Source organism: Aegilops tauschii, chromosome 4 (genome assembly GCF_002575655.3).
Source record: "Aegilops tauschii subsp. strangulata cultivar AL8/78 chromosome 4, Aet v6.0, whole genome shotgun sequence".
NCBI lineage: Eukaryota > Viridiplantae > Streptophyta > Magnoliopsida > Poales > Poaceae > Aegilops > Aegilops tauschii.
The window spans coordinates 440,487,555-440,514,378 of record NC_053038.3 but is presented as its reverse complement, the minus strand read 5'-3'; positions in this window follow the sequence as shown (position 1 = coordinate 440,514,378).

Sequence of the window (26,824 nt, the reverse complement as noted above, 5' to 3'; positions counted from 1 at the left end):
TATAGGTTGGAACCTTCCGATCTACACTTTTCTTTATCGGTGGCGGTTATTGTTCTGGTGCGCTACTTCTATGGGGCCTTAGCACGACGACTTCCTGACTATCTATCACAACAACAAGATTTGTCCGGCTTCGATGAGGGAGGGACGAAGACGGCGGCGCGCCTTCAGCTCACTCTAATACTTGTAGTTGTCGCCACATGGTCTACGGACAACGATGTATATTTTATTTCTGATGTTTTTGTACTACCTTGACAGTTGATGAATAAATCATAAGTTTTTCGTTGCAATTTTTTTTCCACCCACAATGCTTCGGCTGATCAGAGCTTATCGTCGTACCAACAGAACCCGCAACCGAAGCAAGTGACGAGGCAAAGCAGCAAGTGACACGCGCGCCACATGGCCGAAACCCCAACCGGAAAAGCGAGTATTAACTTGGGCATTAATCCACTAACAAACGCCGGGAAACAACGGACATCTAATAACGCGCGGGCACGTCCGCCACACTAAACGCACAAAGATCGTGCTGTTGCCGACCGTGGACGGACCGGACCGGCCGGGACCATGCATGCGCGCTCCAACCTCCACGGCGATGGATCGAGTCGAGTTGTTGCCCGGACGCACTCTCCCTTTGCCTTGCTTGCTTGCTTCGGCTCGCAAATTCTTACTCTGATCCCTATCTACGCGCGCCTTTTCTCATCTGCCCGCCCCACGTGTTGTGCCCTTCACCGCGTGCGCGTCACCCTTCACGCACAAGAAAGTGCATCCGCGAACCCTTTCCCTTGTCCCCTTGCTGCTACCATGGACGACGGAGGCTGCTGCTCGCCGGGAGACGCAACCGAGACGGGCACCGTTGCTTGCGCGCCAATGCACCCGATGCGTCGCCGTTGGTGTGTGCGGGCGCGGCAACGGGACAAGCGCAAGGTGGCCGCCGGTTGATGGTTGACACGGCCATCTCAACCCACGGATCGGCCGATTCCCCGGACGCGCGCCCGGAAAATTACTTCTTTGGGGTGTTCTCTCCGACGCTTTCACTTTTCCAGGGGGGCGATCGATCGATCGACTTGGCGTCCCTAGCGGACGCCGCTTTAGCACGGAAAAGCCAACTGCCTCTTCCGGAGGTGAAAGCAATGAGGTAACCACCACCGATAAGAAATACTAGTAGCTAGCGGTGTACGCGCGCCGTGCGTGGAGGCGGCCGGCCGGGAGATGGAGATCGGATCGTCCGGGTTGGTTGCTTGCTACGGGTTCCCGTTGGAGCAGCGTTCGGTGCATGCATGTAGTCAGTACCATTTTTTACTCTATCGGGAAAACATAATTCGTCAATTAGAGAGGTGGAGTGAGTTAATAGTGTACAATGCTGCCCAACTGTCTGCTCAGCAGAAGACAGACAAGACAGGCAAGAGCAATATTTTGTGCGTTCGGTTTCGCAGGTTCATCGAATTAATTACGAGCTAACTACTCTAGTACTATGTGATTTTGTTGCCTCTTCGCTTTCTTAAGTACTTTGTTTATGAGCTAGCTATGCGATTAAGTTGCCTCTTCGCTTTCTTAACCAAAACCCTCGGAGCTAGCTAGTGGAGTACGCCCATACTAGTACCACACGCACGGCCAAGTTGGCTTGATTGCCGAACTGAAATCGTGGATTGGCGAGAGCCGAGGTTGATCAGCTGTCCTGGGGGCTTTTCTTCTTCGATCCAACGGTCTCCCGGATCTATTAATAGAAATATGGTAGCTGTCCAGAAATAGTAGAGCGCTCAGCGGTGCCAAACCGGCTCAGAATTAATAAATGGAGCTAACAAACGGACCGTGTAGTGCTTCTTGGCCCAGAAGGAACCGCAGTTTCCAGACACACCACCAACTTTCACTGTCTCGGGGCCAAACAGTCGCCCGGTCGTCCGTTCTTGCATACACGATCGACCAGGTTTCATAAGGCGATATATGATATGAGTGCTCGTCAACGTGGTGCATGATGGTGTGGCTTCATCAAGAAGTATATCAGCCCGTTTTAGAGCTTCAAATAGACGGACGTGGAGGCAGAGAAAAGAATCATGGAGACGGCCGCAGTAAACACATTGCATGCGCCGTCACATTACACCCTTGTTTGGCTAGATAACACTACTAACAGTCCTCTTGACTAATCAAGTATTGATTAATCTACACGCAGCCATGACGCTGATTGTAGTTGTGGGATGGCTTCTTGTGTTAGAAGGGAGAGAGAGGATCGGTGAAATTGTTGTTGTATTGCTTGATCCTCGTGGGCATATATATAGGAGTACAATGATCTACTTGGAGTACAAGACAAGCCAGAACAAATCCTAGTCTATCTCGTCTTTCCTAATAAACAATATACTCAACATCCCCCGCAGTCACAACGGTAGCGACGTAGACGGTGAGACTGGAGAAGAATCCGAAGGCAAGCCGACGGACACCCCCCACAGTCGTAACGGTCGATTCATCGCGGAGTCGTGGCTGGAGTAGAAACCGACGAGGTTGCTCAAGCAGGCGGTAGCCCTTTTGTGCCGTTTGTCGATGTAGCCGAGAGCGTGGGTGGTGGAGCCATGGTCGAGGTAGCCGTGCGAAGAATGCCGTGGTCGATGTCGAGTCGGGGTGGCCGGTGTCGAGGAAGTCGCCGTGGAGCCGCGGGTGCAAGGAGGCGCCGAGTTAGTCACAGGCGCAGAAGTGTCAAAGTAGTGGTGCGCCGGGAAGAAGATGATGTTGACGACGCGCCGCGGCGGGTTTGCCGAGCCCGGGGACACATCGTAGACGAAGGCACACACCGGTGTTGCCAGCACCGGGCATGCGTAGACGGACGAAGACGAAGTTGACGAAGCGCCGCACCAGGCTTGCCAGGCCCGGGGACACGTCGTGGACGAAGGCACGCCGCGGTGTTGCCAGCACCGGGCATGCGGAGACTAGGACCTGCACGAGCTGTACGCCATGTTGGAGAAGTCGGGGTAGATGACGGTGACACTGACGATGGGCTGGTGCTGGACGAAGACGAAGGAAGTGGACGGGCGGCGGCCAAAGAAAAGCGGCGGCGGCGACTTGGTTAGGAGCGCGGCGGCGGTGCTCGAAGTAGGCGGAAAACTCTGACAACGTGACGACGACCGGCGCGGATGGTGGCGTTCCCGCGCCAAGGGAGAACGGCGCGGCGCATACCACGGGAGGTCGACGCGCGGTGACGATGGAGTGGACCGCGGGCCGCGGCGCTACGGCCCGAAGGGGCGACGCAGCGGCGGCGGGCAGGTCCGGGCGACGGCGGGAAGACCTCGTGGCGGCGGCGGAGACCGCGGGCCGCGGCGCGACAGCCCGAAGGGGCGGCGCGGCGGAGGAGCGCGGGTCGGTGCAACCGCGGGGACGGCCTCGGGACGGCGGCGTGGACCGCGTGCCACGCTCCCTACGGCCCGACGGGGCGGCGCAGCGGCGGCGTGAGGGTCGGTGTGGCCACGGGGACGACCTGGAGCGGACGACCTCGGGGCGGTGGTGGACCGCGGGCCGCGGCACTACGGCCCGAAGGGGCGACGCAGCGGTGACGTGGGTCGGTGCAGCCGGGAGAAGAACCACGGGGCGGCGGCGCTGCGGCCCGACGGGGCGACGCAGCGGGAGCCCATTGCTCGATCGATGGAGGGCGCGCTGAACTCGGGGACGATCTTCACGGGACCTGCGGAGGCGCGCGCAACCGACGGGCTAGGTCGGTCGCACGGCATAGATGAGGCGGATCGCGGCGGCGGGCGGGTGATCAATCCGATCGCGCGCGAGGTCGGGGACGCCGCTCGGTGGAGACGGGGTGGCGGCGGAGTCCGAGATGAAGCCGGCGACGGCGGGCGGCAGGGCGGCTATGATTGGCCACCGCATGGCGCGAGGCCGCCGGGTCGGGTGATGCAGCAGTCCCGGTCGGAGCAGGGCGGTGACGGCCGGCGTAGATCGACGGGCGGGCCGACGCGCGAACGGCGGCGGTGAAGGGCCGCCGCATGACGCGAAGCCGCTGGGTTGTGGCGACCGACGGGCAGACGCGCGGACGACGCGCGAGGCCGCCGGGTCGGTGAAGAAGCCGGCCGATCGCGCCGGGGTTGGAGTAGAGGCGCACGGGGTCGACGGCGACGGTGGGTGACGCAAACCAATCAAGATTAGATCGGAAAACCAAAAAGAAACCGACGATCAAGATGACCGGCGGGAGAGAGAAAATCCCGGAGCAAGGGCTCAGGGAAAAGACTCTCTAGGGCAGCCGGCCAACAGGACCGACGGACGAACCCTAGGTACGGGCGGCGCGGCCCCCGGCGGTGGTCATCAAGGCCGACCGCCCCAGGGGCGGCGCGTGGGTGCGGAAGCGGCGGCGGCTAGGGTTTAGAACCCGGAAACTGATACCATGTTAGAAGGGAGAGAGAGGATTGGTGAAATTGTTGTTGTATTGTTTGAGCCTCGTGGGCATATATATAGGAGTACAATGATCTACTTGGAGTACAAGATAAGCCAGAACAAATCCTAGTCTATCTCGTCTTTCCTAATAAACAATATACTCAACCCAGATATGGTTCATTTTCGTCTCAAGATAGAAGCCATGACCCATATTTCTCGCGCATATGTCATGAAGTGTTGTTTCATCACCCGCAAAGTACTTGTTGGAAATATGCCCTAGAGGCAATAATAAATGGTTATTATTATATTTCTTTGTTCATGGTAATTGTCTATTGTTCATGCTATAATTGTATTGTCCGGAAATCGTAATACTTGTGTGAATACATAGACCACAACGTGTCCCTAGTAAGCCTCTAGTTGACTAGCTCGTTGATCAACAGATAGTCATGGTTTCCTGACTATGGACATTGGATGTCATTGATAACGGGATCACATCATTAGGAGAATGATGTGATGGACAGGACCCAATCCTAAGCATAGCGTAAAAGATCGTGTAGTTTCGTTTGCTAGAGCTTTTCCAATGTCAAGTATCTTTTCCTTAAACCATGAGATCGTGCAACTCCCAGATACCGTAGGAGTGCTTTGGGTGTCACAACGTAACTGGGTGACTATAAAGGTGCACTACGGGTATCTCCGAAAGTGTCTGTTGGGTTGGCACGGATCGAGACTGGGATTTGTCACTCCGTGTGACGGAGAGGTATCTCTGGGCCCACTCGGTAATGCATCATCATAATGAGCTCAATGTGACTAAGGCGTTAGTCACGGGATCATGCATTGCGGTACGAGTAAAGAGACTTGCCGGTAACGATATTGAACAAGGTATTGGGATACCGACGATCGAATCTCGGGCAAGTAACATACCGATTGACAAAGGGAATTGTATACGGGATTGATTGAATCCTCGACATCGTGGTTCATCCGATGAGATCATCGTGGAACATGTGGGAGCCAACATGGGTATCCAGATCCCGCTGTTGGTTATTGACCGGAGAGGCGTCTCGGTCATGTCTGCATGTTTCCCGAACCCGTAGGGTCTACACACTTAAGGTTCGGTGACGCTAGGGTTGTAGAGATATGTGTATGCGGAAACCCGAAAGTTGTTCGGAGTCCCGGATGAGATCCCGGACGTCACGAGGAGTTCCGGAATGGTCCGGAGGTAAAGAATTATATATAGGAAGTCAAGTTTCGGCCACTGGGAAAGTTTCGGGGGTTACCGGTATTGTACCGGGACCACCGGAAGGGTCCCGGGGGTCCACCGGGTGGGGCCACCTATCCCGGAGGGCCCCGTGGGCTGAAGTGGGAAGGGAACCAGCCCCTAGTGGGCTGGGCGCCCCCCCATGGGCCTCCCCCTGCGCCTAGGGTTGGAAACCCTAGGGTGGGGGGGCGCCCCACTTGCCTTGGGGGGCAAGGCACCCCCTTGGCCGCCGCCGCCCCATCTAGATGGGGTTTGGCCGGCGCCCCCCTCCCAGGGGGCCTATATAAAGGGGGGGGAGGGAGGGCAGTAGTATTACAGCCTTGGCCGCCTCCCTCCTCCCCTGCTACACCTCTCTCTCTCTCGTAGAAGCTCGGCGAAGCCCTGCCGGCATCCCGCTACATCCACCACCACGCCGTCGTGCTGCTGGATCTCCATCAACCTCTCCTTCCCCCTTGCTGGATCAACAAGGAGGAGACGTCACTGCACCATACGTGTGTTGAACGCGGAGGTGCCGTCCGTTCGGCACTCGGTCATCGGTGATTTGAATCACGGCGAGTACGACTCCGTCATCCACGTTCATTGAAACGCTTCCGCTCGCGATCTACAAGGGTATGTAGATGCACTCCTTTCCCCTCGTTGCTAGTATACTCCATAGATGCATCTTGGTGAGCGTAGGATTTTTTTTTAAATTATGCTACGATTCCCAACAGTGGCATCATGAGCCAGGCCTATGCGTAGTTACTATGCACGAGTAGAACACAAAGAAGTTGTGGGCGTTGACGTTGCCAATTCTTCTTGCCGCTACTAGTCGTTTCTTGTTTCGGCGGCATTGTAGGATGAAGCGGCCCGGACCGACCTTACACGTACGCTTACGTGAGACAGGTTCCACCGACTGACATGCACTAGTTGCATAAGGTGGCTAGCGGGTGTCTGTCTCTCCTACTTTAGTCGGAACGGATTCGATGAAAAGGGTCCTTATGAAGGGTAAATAGAAATTGGCAAATCACGTTGTGGTCATACGTAGGTAAGAAACGTTCTTGCTAGAAACCTACAAACCACGTAAAAACTTGCAACAACAATTAGAGGACGTCTAACTTGTTTTTGCAGCATGTGTTATGTGATGTGATATGGCCAGAAGATGTGATGAATGATATATGTGATGTATGAGATTGATCATATTCTTGTAATAGGAATCACAATTTGCATGTCGATGAGTATGACAACCGGCAGGAGCCATAGGAGTTGTCTTTATTATTTTGCATGACCTGCGTGTCATTGAATAACGCCATGTAAATTACTTTACTTTGTTGCTAAACGCGTTAGCCATAGAAGTAGAAGTAATCGTTGGCGTGACGACTTCATGAAGACACAATGATGGAGATCATGATGATGGAGATCATGGTGTCATGCCGGTGACGAAGATGATCATGGTGCCCCGAAGATGGAGATCAAAGGAGCATGATGATATTGGCCATATCATGTCACTATTTGATTGCATGTGATGTTTATCATGTTTTTGCATCTTATTTGCTTAGAACGACGGTAGTAAGTAAGATGATCCCTTATGATAATTTCAAGAAAAGTGTTCCCCCTAAGTGTGCACCGTTGCGAAGGTTCGTTGTTTCGAAGCACCACGTGATGATCGGGTGTGATAGATTCTATCGTTCGAATACAACGGGTGTTGATGAGCCTAGCATGTACAGACATGGCCTCGAAACACACGCAATACACTTAGGTTGACTTGACGAGCCTAGCATGTACAGACATGGCCTCGGAACACGGAGGACCGAAAGGTCGAGCATGAGTCGTATAGAAGATACGATCAACATGGAGATATTCACCGATCTTGACTAGTCCGTCTCACGTGATGATCGGACACGGCCTAGTTAACTCGGATCATGTTTCACTTAGATGACTAGAGGGATGTCTATCTGAGTGGGAGTTCATTGAATAATTTGATTATATGAACTTAATTATCATGAACTTAGTCTAAAATCTTTACACTATGTCTTGTAGATCAAATGGCCAACGTTGTCCTCAATTTCAACGCGTTCCTAGAGAAAACCAAGCTGAAAGATGATGGCAACAACTATACGGACTGGGTCCGGAACCTGAGGATCATCCTCATAGTAGCCAAGAAAGATTATGTCCTAGAAGCGCCGCTAGGTGAAGCACCAATCCCAGAAAACCAAGACGTTATGAACGCTTGGCAGCAGCGTGCTGATGATTACTCCCTCGTTCAGTGCGGCATGCTTTACAGCTTAGAACCGGGTCTCCAAAAGCGTTTTGAGAAACATGGGGCATATGAGATGTTCGAGGAGCTGAAATTGGTTTTCCAAGCTCATGCCCGGGTCGAGAGATATGAAGTCTCCGACAAGTTCTTCAGCTGTAAAATGGAGGAGAATAGTTCTGTTAGTGAGCACATACTCAGAATGTCTGGGTTGCACAACCGCTTGACTCAGCTGGGAGTTAATCTCCCAGATGACGCGGTCATTGACAGAATCCTTCAGTCGCTTCCACCAAGCTACAAGAGCTTTGTGATGAACTTCAATATGCAGGGGATGGAAAAGACCATTCCTGAGATATATTCAATGCTGAAATCAGCGGAGGTGGAGATCAGAAAAGAACATCAAGTGTTGATGGTGAATAAAACCACTAAGTTCAAGAAGGGCAAGGGTAAGAAGAACTTCAAGAAGGACGGCAAGGGAGTTGCCGCGCCCGGTAAGCCAGTTGCCGGGAAGAAGTCAAAAAATGGACCCAAGCCTGAAACTGAGTGCTTTTATTGCAAGGGAAGTGGTCACTGGAAGCGGAACTGCCCCAAATACTTAGCGGAAAAGAAGGCCAGCAACACCAAAGGTATATGTGATATACATGTAATTGATGTGTACCTTACCAGTACTCGTAGTAGCTCCTGGGTATTTGATACCGGTGCGGTTGCTCATATTTGTAACTCAAAACAGGAACTACGGAATAAACGGAGACTGGCGAAGGACGAGGTGACAATGCGCGTCGGGAATGGTTCCAAGGTCGATGTGATCGCCGTCGGCACGCTACCTCTGCATCTACCCACGGGATTAGTTTTAAACCTCAATAATTGTTATTTAGTGCCAGCTTTGAGCATGAACATTGTATCTGGATCTCGTTTAATTCGAGATGGCTACTCATTTAAATCCGAGAATAATGGTTGTTCTATTTATTTGAGAGATATGTTTTATGGTCATGCCCCGCTGGTCAATGGTTTATTTTTGATGAATCTCGAACGTGATGTTACACATATTCATAGTGTGAATACCAAAAGATGTAAAATTGATAACGATAGTCCCACATACTTGTGGCACTGCCGCCTTGGTCACATTGGTGTCAAGCGCATGAAGAAGCTCCATGCAGATGGACTTTTGGAGTCTCTTGATTACGAATCATTTGACACGTGCGAACCATGCCTCATGGGTAAGATGACCAAGACTCCGTTCTCCGGAACAATGGAGCGAGCAACCAACTTATTGGAAATCATACATACCGATGTGTGCGGTCCAATGAGTGTTGAAGCTCGCGTAGAATATCGTTATGTTCTCACTCTCACTGATGTCTTAAGTAGATATGGGTATGTCTACCTAATGAAACACAAGTCTGAAACCTTTGAAAAGTTCAAGGAATTTCAGAGTGAGGTTGAGAATCAACGTGACAGGAAAATAAAATTCTTACGATCAGATCGTGGTGGAGAATATTTAAGTCACGAGTTTGGTGCACACTTAAGGAAATGTGGAATAGTTTCACAACTCACGCCGCCTGGAACACCTCAGAGAAATGGTGTGTCCGAACGTCGTAATCACACTCTATTGGATATGGTGCGATCTATGATGTCTCTTACCGATTTACCGCTCTCATTTTGGGGCTATGCTTTAGAGACTGCCGCATTCACTTTAAATAGGGCTCCGTCGAAATCCGTTGAGACGACACCGTATGAATTATGGTTTGGGAAGAAACCTAAGCTGTCGTTTCTAAAAGTTTGGGGATGCGATGCTTATGTCAAGAAACTTCAACCTGAAAAGCTCGAACCCAAGTCGGAAAAATGCGTCTTCATAGGATACCCTAAGGAAACTATTGGGTATACCTTCTACCTCAGATCCGAAGGCAAGATCTTCGTTGCAAAGAACGGGTCCTTTCTGGAGAAGGAGTTTCTCTCGAAAGAATTGAGTGGGAGGAAAGTGGAACTTGATGAGGTGATAGTCACCCCTTCCGAACCAGAAAGTAGCGCAGCGGGAAGATGTTCCTGTGGTGCCTACACCGACTGGGGAGGAAGTTAATGATGATGATCATGACGCTTCGGATCAAGTTACTACTGAACTTCGTAGGTCCACAAGGACACGTTCCGCACCAGAGTGGTACGGCAACCCTGTCCTGGAAATCATGTTGTTAGACAACGGTGAACCTTCGAACTATGAAGAAGCGATGGCGGGCCCGGATTCCGACAAATGGCTTGAAGCCATGAAATCCGAGATAGGATCCATGTATGAAAACGAAGTATGGACTTTGACTGACTTGCCCGATGGTCGGCGAGCCATAGAAAACAAATGGATCTTTAAGAAGAAGACGGACGCGGATGGTAACGTGACCATCTATAAGGCTCGACTTGTCGCTAAGGGTTATCGACAAGTTCAAGGGGTTGACTACGATGAAACCTTCTCACCCGTAGCGAAGCTGAAGTCCGTCCGAATCATGTTAGCAATTTCCGCATACTATGATTATGAGATATGGCAGATGGACGTCAGAACGGCATTCCTTAACGGCTTCCTTAAGGAAGAGTTGTATATGATGCAGCCGGAAGGTTTTGTCGATCCTAAGAATGCTAACAAAGTATGCAAGCTCCAGCGCTCAATCTATGGGCTGGTGCAAGCATCTCGGAGTTGGAACATTCGCTTTGATGAGATGATCAAAGCGTTTGGGTTTACACAGACTTATGGAGAAGCCTGTGTTTACAAGAAAGTGAGTGGGAGCTCTGTAGCATTTCTCTTATTATATGTGGATGACATACTATTGATGGGAAATGATATAGAATTCTTGGAAAGTATAAAGGCCTATTTGAATAAGTGTTTTTCAATGAAGGACCTTGGAGAAGCTGCTTATATATTAGGCATCAAGATCTATAGAGATAGATCAAGACGCCTCATTGGTCTTTCACAGAGTACATACCTTGACAAGATATTGAAGAAGTTCAATATGGATCAATCCAAGAAGGGGTTCTTGCCTGTATTGCAAGGTGTGCAATTGAGCACGGCTCAATGCCCGACCACGGCAGAAGATATAGAAAAGATGAGTGTCATCCCCTATGCCTCGGCCATAGGGTTTATTATGTATGCCATGCTGTGTACCAGACCTGATGTAAACCTTGCCGTAAGTTTTGTAGGGAGGTACCAAAGTAATCCCGGCATGGAACACTGGACAGTGGTCAAGAATATCCTAAAGTACCTGAAATGGACTAAGGATATGTTTCTCGTTTATGGAGGTGACGAAGAGGTCGTCGTAAAGGGTTACGTCGACGCTAGCTTCGACACAGATCTGGATGACTCGAAGTCACAAACTGGATACGTGTATATTTTGAATGGAGGAGCAGTAAGCTGGTGCAGTTGCAAGCAAAGCGTCGTGGCGGGATCTACATGTGAAGCGGAGTACATGGCAGCCTCGGAGGCAGCGCAGGAAGCAGTCTGGATGAAGGAGTTCATTACCGACCTAGGGGTGATTCCCAATGCATCGGGCCCGATGACTCTCTTCTGTGACAACACTAGAGCTATTGCTCTTGCGAAGGAGCCCAGGTTTCACAGGAAGACCAGGCATATCAAGCGTCGCTTCAACTCCATTCGTGAAAGTGTTCAAAATGGAGACATAGATATTTGTAAAGTACATACGGACCTGAATGTAGCAGATCCGTTGACTAAACCTCTCCCTAGAGCAAAACATGATCAACACCAGGACGCAATGGGTGTTCGATTCATCACAATGTAACTAGATTATTGACTCTAGTGCAAGTGGGAGACTGTTGGAAATATGCCCTAGAGGCAATAATAAATGGTTATTATTATATTTCTTTGTTCATGGTAATTGTCTATTGTTCATGCTATAATTGTATTGTCCGGAAATCGTAATACTTGTGTGAATACATAGGCCACAACGTGTCCCTAGTAAGCCTCTTGTTGACTAGCTCGTTGATCAACAGATAGTCATGGTTTCCTGACTATGGACATTGGATGTCATTGATAACGGGATCACATCATTAGGAGAATGATGTGATGGACAGGACCCAATCCTAAGCATAGCATAAAAGATCGTGTAGTTTCGTTTGCTAGAGCTTTTCCAATGTCAAGTATCTTTTCCTTAAACCATGAGATCGTGCAACTCCCGGATACCGTAGGAGTGCTTTGGGTGTCACAACGTAACTGGGTGACTATAAAGGTGCACTACGGGTATCTCCGAAAGTGTCTGTTGGGTTGGCACGTATCGAGACTGGGATTTGTCACTCCGTGTGACGGAGAGGTATCTCTGGGCCCACTCGGTAATACATCATCATAATGAGCTCAATGTGACTAAGGCGTTAGTCATGGGATCATGCATTGCGGTACGAGTAAAGAGACTTGCCGGTAACGAGATTGAACAAGGTATTGGGATACCGACGATCGAATCTCGGGCAAGTAACATACCGATTGACAAAGGGAATTGTATACGGGATTGATTGAATCCTCGACATCGTGGTTCATCCGATGAGATCATCGTGGAACATGTGGGAGCCAACATGGGTATCCAGATCCCGCTATTGGTTATTGACCGGAGAGGCGTCTCGGTCATGTCTGCATGTTTCCCGAACCCGTAGGGTCTACACACTTAAGGTTCGGTGACGCTAGGGTTGTAGAGATATGTGTATGCGGAAACCCGAAAGTTGTTCGGAGTCCCGGATGAGATCCCGGACGTCACGAGGAGTTCCGGAATGGTCCGGAGGTAAAGAATTATATATAGGAAGTCAAGTTTCGGCCACCGGGAAAGTTTCGGGGGTTACCGATATTGTACCGGGACCACCGGAAGGGTCCCGGGGGTCCACCGGGTGGGGCCACCTATCCCGGAGGGCCCCGTGGGCTGAAGTGGGAAGGGAACCAGCCCCTAGTGGGCTGGGCGCCCCCCATGGGCCTCCCCCCTGCGCCTAGGGTTGGAAACCCTAAGGTGGGGGGGCGCCCCACTTGCCTTGGGGGGCAAGGCACCCCCTTGGCCGCCGCCCCCCCATCTAGATGGGGTTTGGCCGCCGCCCCCCCTTCCAGGGGGCCTATATAAAGGGGGGGGAGGGAGGGCAGTAGTATTACAGCCTTGGGCGCCTCCCTCCTCCCCTGCTACACCTCTCTCTCTCTCTCTCGTAGAAACTCGGCGAAGCCCTGCCGGCATCCCGCTACATCAACCACCACGCCGTCGTGCTGCTGGATCTCCATCAACCTCTCCTTCCCCCTTGCTGGATCAAGAAGGAGGAGACATCGCTGCACCGTACGTGTGTTGAACGCGGAGGTGCCGTCCGTTCGGCACTCGGTCATCGGTGATTTGAATCACGGCGAGTATGACTCCGTCATCCACGTTCATTGGAACGCTTCCGCTCGCGATCTACAAGGGTATGTAGATGCACTCCTTTCCCCTCGTTGCTAGTATACTCCATAGATGCATCTTGGTGAGCGTAGGATTTTTTTTTTTAAATTATGCTACGATTCCCAACAGTACTGTCTATCACCAGCAGCGTACCATATCCGGTACAGATCCCCAGAAGTGGAGTGGAGTTTCTCCAAAGTACAAGAAAATGCGGATATTGCCTTTGGAGGCCGAGCTTCATGGAGCTCGGTTTTGAAAAATTCAAAATTCATCGAATTTCATATTTTCTGTGTTCTAAAAAATTCTGAAAAGGGATACAGATATATATGCAGGCATAACACACATGTGTATAAATTTTCTGGGCAAAATACGTTGAAATGAGGGCTGCGCAAAAAGGAAAATTCTAAGGCTTTTTAACACCTGATACTATTCATCCCCCAGGCCATGAATTTGTCTTTTTTGTACAAGTCACATTTCAACGTATTTCATCCTGAAATTTTACATACATACACATAACATCCTTGTTTACTTGCACAGTTTTTTTCAGATTTTTTTGAAACCAAAAAGGTTGAATTTTGAAATTTTCAAAAAGAAGGCCTCCATGAAGGCCGAGAGCCAAACGTCCGTTCTCAAGAAAATGTCTCTATATACTTTACACTACTGTATACTAGTCGCTTTTGCTATTTCTCGTACGACCGATGAGTTACTATTTCGACGCTAAAATCACTCGGTGGGATGATTAAAATTGAAGCAAGCACAAAGGGACGTACGCCAATCCAAATCTACCCAAAAATAGCTTGTTCCTTTTGTAATAATTAATGGTTTAACCTTTTTCTGTGATTGCATGGAACAAGGTACACATGAGCTTGCATGCGTGCAACACGTGCACACACTTGTGTTCTTTTAATCACACACTAGAATGATCGAGACCCCGCGTCGCCCCCACCCCGGGCGACTCGGGTGCCCCCAAAACCTAGCCGCCGGGCTCCTCCCTCCGTCCCCGCCGTAGGATACCACTGGGCTAAGCCTGGTGGCCGGCGGTGGTGGTGGGGGGATCGCCTCCCTACTAGCGATCAAGGAGGTGGGGCCTACCTCATCCCGCGAGGAGGTGCGACCGATCTGGATCTAGGCGGCGAGAGGGTGCGTCAACACATTGCATGCGAAATATCAGGCCGTTTAAGAGCTACACCCTCCGTTCCAAAATAGATGATCCAACTTTATACTAAAATTAATACAAAGTTGGGTTATCTATTTTGGAACGGAGGGAGTACAAACAGACGCAGGTGGAGGCAGAGAAAAGAATCATGGAGACGGCCGCAGTAAACACATTGCATGCGCCATCACATTACACCCTTGTTTGGCTAGATAACACTACTAACAGTCCTCTTGACTAATCATGTCTTAATTAATCTACACGCAGCCATGACGCTGATTGTAGTTGTGGGATAGCTTGTTGTGCCAGCGATGTAATTTTACGGGATTTTTTTGCTAGAATTATTCTAGACGCAGATATGGTTCATTTTCATCTCACGATAGAAGCCATGACCCATATTTCTCGCGCATATGTCATGAAGTGTTGTTTCATCACCCGCAAAGTACTGTCTATCACCAGCAAAGTACCATATCCGGTACAGATCCCCAGAATTGGAGTGGAGTTTCTCCAAAGTACAAGAAAATGTCTCTGTATACTTTATACTACTGTATAGTACTATAGTAGTCGCTTTTGCTGTTTCTCATACCACCGATGAGTTACTATTTCGACGCTAAAATCATTCGATGGGATGATTAAAATTGAAGCAAGCACAAAGGGACGAGAAGTCCTTAAACCGCTATGAATGCCGACTAAAACAAGTACGCCAATCCAAATCTACCCAAACATAGCTGATCCCTTTTGTAATAATTAATGGTTTACACATTTTCTGTGATTCCATGGAACAAGGTACACATGAGCTTGCACGCGTGCAACACGTGCACACACTTGTGTTCTTTTAATCACACACTAGAATGATCAAGCAAAGAGATTTGACCTAGAACGGTGAAGTGACACTCCCCAAAAAATCGTTCCTCGGGACCGTTCGTTTGTGGTGACAAAAGTTGTAGGTTTTGTTGCTGGCTAAACATATATAGAGAAGTGACATATAATCAAGTCCGTAACGTCTACCGATTTCGCCACCTGTCGGGTGGTAGGTGCGACATATGCCAACGGATGGCTTATCATTGTGGGTGCCAATAAGACGTCGCCGGTGCCTGGAAACGGGATGAGGCGAAGACATGCACGCCGGCGAATCTTACCCAGGTTCGGGGCTCTCCGAGGAGATAACGCCCCTAGTCCTGCTCTGCGGGGTCTCCGCATGATCACTAGATCGGAAAGAGTAGCTACAATCGCTCCTAGAGCTGTTGGGTTCAAGGGAGAAGAAGAACAAGGCTAGCTCTTGCTTGCCAACCCTTTGCATGGGTGCCCCGGGGGGTTTATATAGGCCTACCCCCGGGGGTACAATTGTAATCCGGCTGGGCACTGGTCCCAGCCGTCAGTGTCTACGCTCGCCGGCTTCTCCGCCGGCTGTTGGGGCCCCCCGACTAGTGGGTCCCGCCGGCTGCCGGCCTCTTGGTCGACAGGCCGGCCCCACCGCCTAGGATCTTGTCGGCGGCTGCTTACTGTAGCCTCGCCCCTGATGACGAGGGCTTCGTTGAGGTAAGCGTGGCTACAGTGGGCCGCCTCGAGGGCTCTCACTGTAGCCTTACCTCGTCTTGTCTCCTTAATGTGGCACATGCTTCGAGGGAGGGGGTAGCCGACTTCTGGGGGCCGGCTATGCCCTTGGCCGACTGGGGGAGGCCGGGCCGCCTCCGCGCCTCTCTCTGGCTGAAGGGGCCCGCCGCCCGTGGGCCGTACCGGCGTCTGCCGTGGGTGACGCCGAGGCTAGCATGGCTACAGTGCCGAGCCGGACGGGGGATGGCCGTCCCGTACGGCGTCCTGTGGCCATGCCTGCCTCGGGCTTCGGGGGTAGTGGGCCGCACCGTGGCCACACCCCGTCTTATCACCGTTATGTGGCGTAGCTTTGGTGGTTGCGGTCTTGGCCAGCTTCTTGGAGTCGGCGTTCTTCGGGGCCGGCTTCGAGGAAGTCGGCATCCTTTACGGCCGGCTTCCTAGAGTCGGCCACCCCGTGGTTATCCTGGGGGGGGGGGGGGGGAAGGTTGCTGAGGCTGGGCCGCCTTCCGTGAGTCGGCTTCAGAGGTAGCCGGCCAGGGAAGGTGGTCCAATGCTTGGAGTGCTTGAAGGCCCAAAGGCCTGATAATTTTTTGGAAGAGCCAGGGGCTGTCGATTAGACTACCCGTGGCCATTTACTCCGACAGTAGTCCCCGAAGCTGATTGGGCTTCGAGGTAGGGTAGGAGTTGAGAAGCTCGGTCAGCTTCCTATCTTGACAAGTCGGCAGCTGGGAGCCGGCTTTGGTTAGGCGCGCCGCCTTGGTCAAAAACTCCGGAGTCGGAGGGCGGGATCTCGCCAGTGCGTGCATCGGGCCGCGGGCCGGCCACTTGCCGTCTGCGAACCACGTGGCCTCTCTCGGCCAGAAAGCCTGCCAGCCCACGCGCGCGACGGGACGTCGCCGCAGGGCGGGGGCCCGCCACGTCCACGCCCGGGCCCAGGCGCGGATTCTCTGCAGCTCGAAACCGCCCACACGTCTCCTTGCGGCAGTTTCGGCAGGCCTTTAGGGCGTAATAATCGCGAGGCGTGGGGGGAGTGGGTGCAGTTAATCCCACGTCCCACCCCACGTCCGGCCTCCCCGGCTTCACCTCGCGAGGCTATAAGTAGGGGGAGAGGGAGAGCGGCAGGCTCTCGCACGCTCCTCCCCCTTCCACCATCTTCTTTCTCTTGCCGTTTCTTGCAACAGCGCCTCGCCGCCGCGCTCTTCCACTACTCGTTCCTCCGCCGCCGCGTTCGTTTTCACCATGCCTCCCGCCACGGAGCAATATGGCGGGGATTGGGACGGCTCCAACGTCCACGAAGATCATGTCGAATTCCTCCGCAAGACGCGGCGGCTGCCCAGCGCGGACAAGGTGGAGGTCCGTCTCGCGCCGGCGAAGGAGCTTACGCCGGAGCCACGGGAGGGCGAGCGGGTGGTCTTCCGCTCGCATTTCTTGCGCGGAATCGGCCTGCCCGTGAGCGCCTTCTTCCGCTCTTGGCTCGAGTTCTACCAGCTCCAGCCGCACCACCTCACCCCGAATGTTGTGGTGCTGCTGTCTGCCTTCGTCACCCTGTGCGAAGGCTACCTCAGCGTCCTCCCCACCCTCGAGCTCTGGGGGGAGTTCTTCCAGTCCAAGCTGGGCACACGCTCGCGGGGCGTGCCGGCTCAGACTGGCGCCTTCATCGCGGGGCGGAGGGTGGCTGCCGACAACCCCTTCCCCATCATCACGCTGATCCAGTCGGTGAAGCTATGGCAAAAGTCGTATTTCTACGTCAGGAGCATCGCCCCGCAGGGCGACTACGTCAACCTGCCGGCTTACGTAGCCGGCCCACCGGAGGGCAGGCGGCCCCAGTGGTCCTACCGGGCCGTGACTCTGACGCCGGCTGGATCTGCAGCCGTCGCCCGAGTGCGAGCGATGACCCAGTCGGAGGGCTTGACGGGGCCCGACCTGCTGGCCGCCTTCATCACGCGCCGGGTACTTCCGCTCCAGGGCCACCCTCATCTGATCTGTTAGATGAGCAGCCAGCTTGATCTGAGCCGGATGTGCACCAAGGACATGCCGCACACGGAGGTTGCCTATATGGTGAACTACCTCGCGAACTGCAAACTCTCCGAAGAGTGGCAGTTCGGCAAGGAGCCATATAGCCGAGCCAATCCGCCGCCCACGGTATGTTCTCCTTGTCTCTTCTTTTTTCTCTTAGCTTTGTCGCCGAGTTCTTTTGGACGACTCTGACTAGTCGGCTTGTCTTCGACAGAGTCCTCTCCTTTGGCCTGCCAGCGGGTCGGATGCGGAGCGCCGATTCGTCCCCGACCGTACGCAGCACGACCTGGAGGACCCTGACTTGGGGGCGGCTGCTATGGACGACAACACCGAGCCGGGTGGTGGCCAAGCCGGCGGCGAAGCAGGCGGCTCCGGGCATGGAGTCACCTTCGACGATTGGCCGGACGACGATGAGGCCGAAGTCGTCCCGCGCTGCCGGCCGGCCTCTGGACGCGGCGCGGGTTCCTCCGCTGCACCGCCTGCTCGGGGCGGCGGGCAAAAGCGCCGCGCCGCCCAGGGTTTGTTCGGCAGTCAGACGAAGAAGCCCAGGGGCGGGGCGGCGGCGACCAGGCGAGAGGAGGCGGCCGCGAAGGCGGCTCGCTTCCGCAAGACGGTGAAGCAACCACAGACGGTGTCGGCGTAAGTTCGAACTCTTTTGTATACTTTTTTTCTTTCTTTTCTCTAGTGGTTCCTGAATCCTTGTCTTTTTCTCCAAACAATCAGAGCTCCATTGTCGCTTGAGCGGGCGGCTGCCGCCTCCGTCGACGAGTCGCCGAGGGGGTCTGGGAGCACCACTCGCCGCGTGGACCCCCGTGCCGACCTTCAGGAGGCGATACAACGGAACGTGCGGGAGGCGCGGGAGGAGCGGGAGGCGCGGGAGGCGGAGGCACGGAAGGCGGCGGCCGCCCAAGCAGCGCAGGAGGAGGAGGCGGCGAAGGCGCGCGCCGACGCCGCGGCCAAGGCCCAAGCGGAGGCTGCAGCTGCGGCGACGGCGAAGGGGGCCTTGTTGGTCACCCCACTGCGCGTCGCAGCGCCTGGGGCCCCGGAGCCCTCGCCAGAAGGAGCCGGCGGCGACCAGCCAGGGCTGGAGAGGGACGACGACGTCGTCATCCTGGAGAGGGCGCCAGTGCCGACCCCGCCGACTGGGGCGGCTCAAGGCGGCCGTGATCTGCCGCCTGCGCAGTCGGCGGGGGGCGAGCCGGCCGCGAGGACTGAGCTGGCGGTCCGGATGCCGCCGAGCCGGCGCGCGGGGAAGGCTGCGTCAGAGCCACAGAAAGCCGCGTCGGAGCCGCAGCCGGCCACGGGCTCCAGCTCGTCGGCCCAGGATGTGGAGGTGGCCAGTGCTACCTCGGGGTGGACGCCGGGTGGAAGGACGGCCGTGATGAACGTGGCCGCGCAGGACGTCCGGACCCGGCTCCAGGCTCAGGCTACAGCACTGAGGCAGTACACCGACGAGTTCCTTGCGACGCGGGCGGCCATCCGGGTTAGTCTTCTTATCTTGCTTCTTCTTGGTCTTGATTTGTTCCGTGGGGGCGCGTCAGCGCACCCACTGGGTGTAGTCCCCGAGTTCCGAGTCGGCTGCTGAGCAGGCGGCTTGGAACTTCTTAGTGGATTTGGCTTTGCTATTCTTGTTCTTACTTCGATCTTCTGTCTATTTTGCAGGACTACCACAATCTTCATGCGGCCGCCTTCAACTCCCAGGCTCGGGAGGTGACCCAGAAGACCGCCGACCTTACTGAGAGCCGGGGTACGTGCTTTGTTCTTTATCTCACATGGTGGCGCGTCAGCGCACCCACTAGGTGTAGTCCCCGAGATTCGGGCCGACTGCTGAGCAGTCGGGTCAGATCTTCCATGACGACTTCCTCTTACTGTTCTTTCTTTTTCTGCCGTCTCTGCAGCGGCCAACGCCGGTCTGAGGGCACAGCTGGGAGAGTCTCAGACTGCCCTTCGTGCCAAGGATGCCGAGCTCGCCGCCTTGGTGCAGCAACGCGACCACCTGGCCAAGAAGTTGGCCGACCAGGAGGACGGCCACAAGGCGGCTCTGAAGGCGGTGCAGGACCGCGAAGCCGCCCTCCAGGCCGAGTACGAGATGGAGGCGGCTGGCTGGGCTGAAGCAAGGCAAACTCTGATCTCTGGCTATGGTCAGATCGAAGATCTGGTTGACGGTAAGCCGCCTACTTCTTCGTCCTTGCCGTCTGCCGCTTTTGGCTCGTTTTCTGACTTGGTGTTCTTCTCTTCTTTTCTTCTTCTTTCTTGCACAGAGTATTTCCCTGGCTATTCTACCGCCGCCAACCAGATCATCGAGGCCCGCCGCCAAGCGCGAAGGCTGGCTGGCTTCGAGATTTCGCCAACCGCCGGCCGTTCGCTGGAGGAGCAGCTCTTGGCGATCCAGGCCCGCATCCAGCCGGCTCACCGACTGCTCCGCCGGCTTCAGCGTGCCGGGGCGCAAGTATTGGCCGCCCTCTGGCCCGGCCAAGTGGTTCCTCGCACCCCCAGTCGAACTGCCGACTGGCTGGAGGTGGCAGTCGGCCGCTTCGAAGCCTGGAAGGCCTCGGCGGCTCGGTCCGGCGCCAGGCGGGCGCTGGAGTTCGTCAAGGCCTGGTATCCCGGCCTGAGCCTGGATCAGCTGGCTACCTGGCGGCAGCAAGCCGACACGGAGCTGGAGCCGGCGTGGCCGGCTATCATCCGGCGGGCTTCGGCGATCGCCGACTACACCGACACCAGCGTATTCGCCCCCGAGGTAGATGACAACGGTGTCGCCCAGCCGGAGGAGTGGTTCGGGCTGAACCCGGCAGACGGTGAAGACTCGGCGGAGGAGATCGACTCCAGCGACGAGGGCGAAGAGGAGGAGGAGGAGGGTGAAGACGCCGAGCCGGCTGTTGAGCAGCCGACCAGCCTCAGCCTGACCGCGCCTCCAGCACCACGTCGCGCGCGAGTGCATCGCCTGCCATTGGTGGTGACCAGGCCGAGACCCGCTAGGCGGCCACTCCTTCAGCCGGCGACGCCGTCTCCACCGACCAGCCTGGCTCCCGCACCGCGCCCTAGTCTAGTCTGCCATCTTTTGTTTTCCTGTCTTGTCACTTTTGGCACAATATTCTGTTAAGTCTGCACAATTCCACCCACTGGGGGTGTATTCGAACTTATGTCCGTAGCCAGCCTGTTGGGGGCTTTATATGTATATATAACTTATGCATGCATTTGGCTTTTCCTAGTACTTTGCTTTTCATCCTTCTGCTGTTTCCTTTGCCGCCCTTCCTTGGTTGCCGCCTCCCCAGTCAAACAGTTGCTCTGCAATCTGTAGCTGGAGAGTGCTTGGCCAATTGGGAGGGGGGGAAGTACTCTAGCTTTGCTGGACTAGAGCTAAGTGTTTAGGAAGCCGGCCAGACGGCTGTTCTGACAGCCGGCAAGCGTGGTTGGAGGCCGTCTTTTTGCTATATAAGTTTGTTGGTCCTTAGCCGTTTTTGTGTGGGCATCCTTTCTGCCTTGGCTCTTGCTAGTCGGACAGTCGTTTCTTTGAGCTGCGACTTTTAACAAGAGGGGACTCGGGAGCCGGCACACTACTTGTCTGACTCCAGGTAGAACTTTTAATATGGCTCAAGGCGGCCATTCCCGGGCCGACTAGTCGAACCCGGTGCCCAACAAGAAATCAAATGTAATAATACATTCATGGGTATGACACTCGTCATTCATGGATAAACAAAGGCAGTCCCCGAGTACTGTTCGGGGGGCCTGTTGGTTCGTACTTAATACAAAAGGGTAGCATGATACATACTGCTTTTAACTGTAAAATCTTCTCAGGAGGTTTGCGTTCCATGGTCGCTCCGACTCCTTGCCGGAGTCGTCTCTCTTGCGTGCTCTTGGTTTTTGCGCGTCGATCAGGTAGTAGGAGTCGTTGCCTAGTGCCTTGCTGATGACGAAGGGGCCTTCCCAAGGGGCCGAGAGCTTGTGCTGGCCGGCTGTTCGCTGGATCAGCCGGAGCACAAGGTCGCCCTCTTGGAAGGATCTTGGCTTGACCTTATGGTTGTGGTAGCGGCGCAGCCCTTGCTGGTAGATGGCGGACCGGCTGAGTGCTAACAGCCGACCTTCTTCCAGTAGGTCGACGCCGTCTTCTCTTGCTTCCTTGGCCTCTGCCTCCGTGTACATGGTGATTCGAGGCGAGTCGAACTCGATGTCTGTTGGGATGACAGCCTCGGCACCATATACAAGGAAGAATGGAGTAAAGCCGGTTGACTTGTTGGGTGTAGTGCGCAGCCTCCAGAGGACAGCCGGCAGCTCATCGAGCCAGCAGCCGGCCGATCGCTCCAGTGGTACAACCAGTCGGGGCTTGATGCCGGAGAGGATGAGTCCATTTGCTCGCTCGACCTGGCCGTTTGACTGCGGGTGGGCAACGGACGCTAAGTCCAGTCGGATGCCCTGCGTCGCGCAGAAACGTGCCAGTTCTCCTGTGGCGAAGTTCGTGCCGTTGTCAGTGATGATGCTATGTGGCACGCCGTACCGAGTAGTGATGTCAGTGATGAATGTCACGGCAGTCGGCCCGTTCAGCTTCTTGATCGGCTTTGCTTCGATCCACTTTGTGAACTTGTCCACAGTGACAAGTAGATGCGTCAAGCCGCCGCGGGCTGTCTTGAAGGGGCCCACCATGTCCAGTCCCCAGATGGCAAAAGGCCAGGTGAGGGGAATGGTCTTGAGTGCAGAAGCCGGCAGGTGTTGCCTGGAACTAAAAACTTGGCATCCTCTGCAGCTCTTGACTATTTCTTTAGCATCCTCCAAGGCAGTCGGCCAGAAGAAACCATGGCGGAAAGCCTTGGCCACCAGTGATCTTGAGGCTGCGTGGTGGCCCCATTCGCCTTGGTGGATATCCCTAAGGATTGCCACTCCTTTTTCTGGCTCGACACAATGCTGGAAGACTCCAGTGACGCTGCGCTTCACAAGCTTTCTGTTGATTATTGCATATGCTGCGGCTCGTCGTTGCACTAGTCTTGCTGAGATCTCATCAGCCGGCAGCTCTCTGCTGACTAGGAACTTGAGGATGGGCTGGGCCCATGATGGAGCTGTGACTTCTTCTTCTGTTAGTGTAGCCACCATGACTCGGGTGGGTGGGTTGGGTGGCGTGGAATTGGAGTCGGCCACCGCTTCTTGTGTCGTTGCAGTCCCCGGGCCGACTGCTGCAATCCCCGGGCCGGGTTCTGAAGTCCCCGGGCCGGGTGCGACTACGGTAGTCCCCGGGCCAGTTGTCGAAGTCTCCGTGCCGCCTGCGGGGTTCCTCCAGTCGGATCCGGCTGCATCTGGCGCAGGCGGTACGAAGATGGAGTCCGACTCTGAAGACGGTTTGATGGACGGCTTGAGGAGGCGCTGGAGGGAGATGCCAGTCGGTATGGCTTGTCGGGTGGAGCCGATCCGTGCTAGGGCATCTGCTTGGTCGTTGTCGGCCCTTGGCACGTGAAGGAACTCGCACCCTTCGAAGTATCCGCTGATCTGCTCGACGAGGAATCGATGGCTCGCCATGTTCGCGTCCTTGGCGTCCCAGTCACCAAACGACTGCTGGACCACCAGTCTGAGTCGCCGTAACACAGGATCCGGCGTATGCCGAGCTCTTTGGCTAGCCGGAGCCCATGTACGAGTGCCTCGTACTCGGCCACGTTGTTGAAGGCGGGGAAGTGGATCTGCAGTGTGTACTTGAGCCTGTCGCCTTTCAGAGAGGTGAGGACGATGCCGGCTCCCAAGCCGGTGCGCATCTTGGACCCGTCAAAGTGCATCCGCCAATGGGTAGAGTCGGGAGCCGGCGGTAGGTACTGGGTCTCAGCCCAGTCGACGAGGAAGTCGGCCAACGCTTGGGACTTGATGGCGGTGCGGGGTTGGTAGAAGATCGTGTAGGGCGCCAGTGCAATAGCCCATTTAGCCACCCAGCCGGATGCATCCCGGCTGCCTATGATCTCGGCGAGCGGGGCGGTGCACACGACCGTGATGGGGTGTTCTTGGAAGTAGGGCTTCAGTTTCTTGGCGGCGAAGTATACCCCATAGCACATCTTCTGGTAGTGCGGGTAGTTCTGCTTTGAGCTGGATAGCACTTCGCTTAGGTAGTACACCGGCCTCTGGACTAGCTGGGCTCGGCCTTCTTCCGGGCGCTGGACCACAACAACAGTACTGACTACTCGGCTAGTCGCAGCGATGTAGAGGAGCATGGGCTCCTTTTCAGTCGGCGCTGCCAGGACAGGCGGAGTGGTCAGCATTTTCTTTAACTCATGGAAGGCTTGGTCGGCTTGGTCATTCCACTCGAAGTGAGTGGACTTCTTCATGAGTCGGTACAGGGGGAGAGCCTTCTCTCCTAGTCGGTTGATAAAACGATTCAGGGACGCCAAGCAGCCGGTGAACTTCTGCACATCTCGCAATTTGGTGGGAATCTCCATCCTCTCGATAGCCTTGATCTTGACGGGGTTGCACTCGATGCCGCGTTCGGAGACCAGGAAGCCTAGCAGCTGGCCGGCTGGTACTCCGAACACGCACTTCTCGGGGTTGAGCTTGATTTGGAATCGGCGCAAGTTGGCGAATGTTTCTTTGAGATCTTCCAGCAGGGTACCGCGCTTCTCTGTCTTCACCACAATGTCGTCTACATAGACGTGGGCATTTCTGCCGAGTTGTTTTAAGAGGCATTTCTGCATGCAACGCTGAAAAGTGGCGCCGGCATTTCTCAAGCCGAACGTCATAGTCAGGTAGCAGAAAGCTCCAAATGATGTGATGAAGGCAGTCTTCAGGCGGTCTGCTGGGTCCAACTTGATCTGATGGTACCCTGAATAGGCGTCCAAAAAACTCAACAGCTCGCATCCGGCTGTGGAGTCTATCACTTGGTCAATCCGTGGCAGAGCAAACGGATCCTTTGGGCGGGCCTTGTTCAGGCTGGTGTAGTCTATACACATACGCCACTTGTTATTCTTCTTCAGAACCAGAACTGGGTTGGCAAGCCACTCTGGAAAGAACACTTCCATGATAAAGCCAGCGACAAGGAGCCGGGCTATCTCTTCTCCCACGATTCTTCGCTTCTCTTCTGACAGTCGGCGGAGGGGTTGCTTGACCGGCTTCGCGTCGGCGCGGACATGTAATTTGTGCTCGGCGAAATCCTTCGGGACACCCGGCATGTCCTTTGGGGACCATGCAAAAATGTCTTGATTCTCACGGAGGAAGTCGACGAGCTCGCCTTCCTATTTACTGTCCAAGTTCGCCCCAATGACAGTGAACCTTTCCGGGTTCTCCAGGTCCAGAGGTATCTTCTTCGTTTCTTTGGCAGGCTGGAAGGAGCCCTGCGCATCACAATCTTTGGGGTTGGGGGACAGGGCCGGCTGCTTGCCGGCCATGGCCACAACCCGCTCCAGCATCTTCTTCTCTTCTGCCACCACGAGGGACTCGGCCAGCCGGCTACTGGCCATGGCACACTCGATGGACTTCTTGTAATCGTCGGCTACCGTGATGATCCCTTTGAGCTCGGCATCTTCATCTTCAGGTAGGCGTAGTGGGGCACAGCCATAAATTTGGCCAGAGCAGGTCGGCCAAGCAGAGCATGATAGGGGCTCTCCAAATCCACTACCTCGAACCAGATCGCTTCCCAGCGGAAATGATTTTTATCTCCGAAGAGAACATCCATTTTAATCTTGCCGATTGGGGAGCAAGACAAGCCGGGGACGATGCCATGGAACACGGTCCGGCTCGGCATAAGCTGTTTCGCCTTGATGTTCAGCTTCTCCATGGTATCGCGGTACAGTATGTTTATACTGCTTCCGCCATCTATCAGGGCGCGGGAGAATCGGGCAGCTCGCCTCTCCGCCGCGAGGGTGACATCCAAGACCATTGCATAGGAGCCAGGAGAGGGCATCACCTCTGGGTGGTCGGCCTGGCTCCAGCTGATTGGCTTCTCTGACCAGTGCATGAACTCGGGGGCGCTAGAGGCGACTGCATTAACTTCTTGATGCTGTCGGCGCCGACTACGCTGTCGTCGGCTTGACTGGTGAAGACGACGTAGGCGGCGTGCTCTTCAGGGAATTCGTCTTGGATGGCGCCGACCGCCGGCCGAGCCGCCGGCTGCTGGGGGGCTGGGGCGGCGGACCGGGAGGCGGAGGCGGCAACAACCCCTCGCCCTTGGTGATTCGCGTGAGCCAGTGGCATTTTCGGGTCGTGTGGTTGGACGGCTTCGCGCCGCTGTGGAACTTGCAGGGGGCGTCAAGAGCCTGCTCGTAAGAGAAAGCCGGCTGCCAAGCCGGCCTGCCGCCCTTCTTCTTGGGAACGGGCCGTTCTTCGGGCAGCTCATCTTCAACTGTGGCCACCTGCCGACTGGTGGAAGTCGGCATGGGGGCCTTGCGCTTGTGATCATTCTGGTAGGGGCGCCGATTGGGGTCGCCAGCCGGCGTCTTGGGAGCCGGGGCAATCACCTTCCCCGAGGCGTCTACTCGAAGCTCGGTCTTCATCGAGGAGTCGGCCGTGGCGTACTTGTCCGCGATGACCAGCAACTCGTCGAGGGTAGCCGGCTCGTCGCAGAGGAGTCGGTGCTTGAGGAGGGTGCCCTCTTGGCACCCGGCGGTGAAGTACTCGATGGCCTAAACCTCGTGCACCCCCTCGCAGGAGTTGCGGAGCTCGGCCCACCGCGTGAGGTAGTCGCGGGTCGACTCGTTGGGCCCTTGGACGCAGAGGGAGAGCTGGCGAGGCTTGGGAGGCCGCTTGTAGGTGCTGGTGAAGTTGCGGATGAAGACTTCCGTGAAGTCCAGCCAACTGTTGATGCTGTAGGGCTTGAGGCTGTTGAGCCATGTGCGTGCCGTGCCTTGCGGCATGAGGGGGACGTACTTCACGGCGACGCGCCGATTGCCGTTGGCTATGCTGACAGCCGTGGAGTA